The sequence below is a fragment of the Lepeophtheirus salmonis genome, unplaced genomic scaffold (genome assembly GCF_016086655.4).
Source record: "Lepeophtheirus salmonis unplaced genomic scaffold, UVic_Lsal_1.4 unplaced_contig_5651_pilon, whole genome shotgun sequence".
NCBI lineage: Eukaryota > Metazoa > Arthropoda > Copepoda > Siphonostomatoida > Caligidae > Lepeophtheirus > Lepeophtheirus salmonis.
Window position 1 is genome coordinate 173 of NW_027294953.1, and position 621 is coordinate 793.

General features: G+C 29.1%; 1 non-coding gene across 1 annotated transcript; it reads left to right on the forward strand.

The window, feature by feature from the left end:
• Window positions 1–417: 417 nt before the first annotated feature.
• TRNAR-ACG (transfer RNA arginine (anticodon ACG)) lies at window positions 418–490 on the forward strand. The gene has a single exon. It is a non-coding gene; the product is annotated as a tRNA-Arg (tRNA).
• Window positions 491–621: the final 131 nt, after the last annotated feature.

The following is a 621-nucleotide window of genomic DNA, read 5'->3' on the forward strand; positions in this document are numbered from 1 at the left end:
TCAGTTGGATATAAGATTTTAATCATTCAGCTTTACTTAAAGATTCAGAAATGATGTTATATGTTACTGTTCTAGCATATGTTCTATACCCAAATTTGATCTGACTCCTTTTATTTATTACTGTATTAATTATTTTCCATAGGACAGTTGTTACTTAGTTTGTGATATAAAATAGTTGGGTAAAGTACAGGAAAATTAAAACAAGAAACGTGCGTCCTACATCTAGATTTAATGTTTGATACTCTCTAAACTGAACAGTTATGATTCAATTGAATATGATATTACTATATTTCACCATTTCTTTTCTTATTTTACAATATTAGCTTTCTGGACATGCTATTTTTTTTAAACAAGGTTTTTCAGTATCAAATGGTCTAAGGTAAATGATATTGGTTACATTAGCATTACGGACAACTAGGTCCAGTGGCGCAACGGATAACGCGTCTGACTACGGATCAGAAGATTGCAGGTTCGAATCCTGCCTGGATCGGGCTTATTTTGATGAAAATATTGTTTTAAAAAAAATTCCATCATCTAAATTATATCTACATATGTGTACAAATTAAAGATTCAAAAAAACATACAAATGTAATATGTATAGTTAAATTGTATATAGATTGA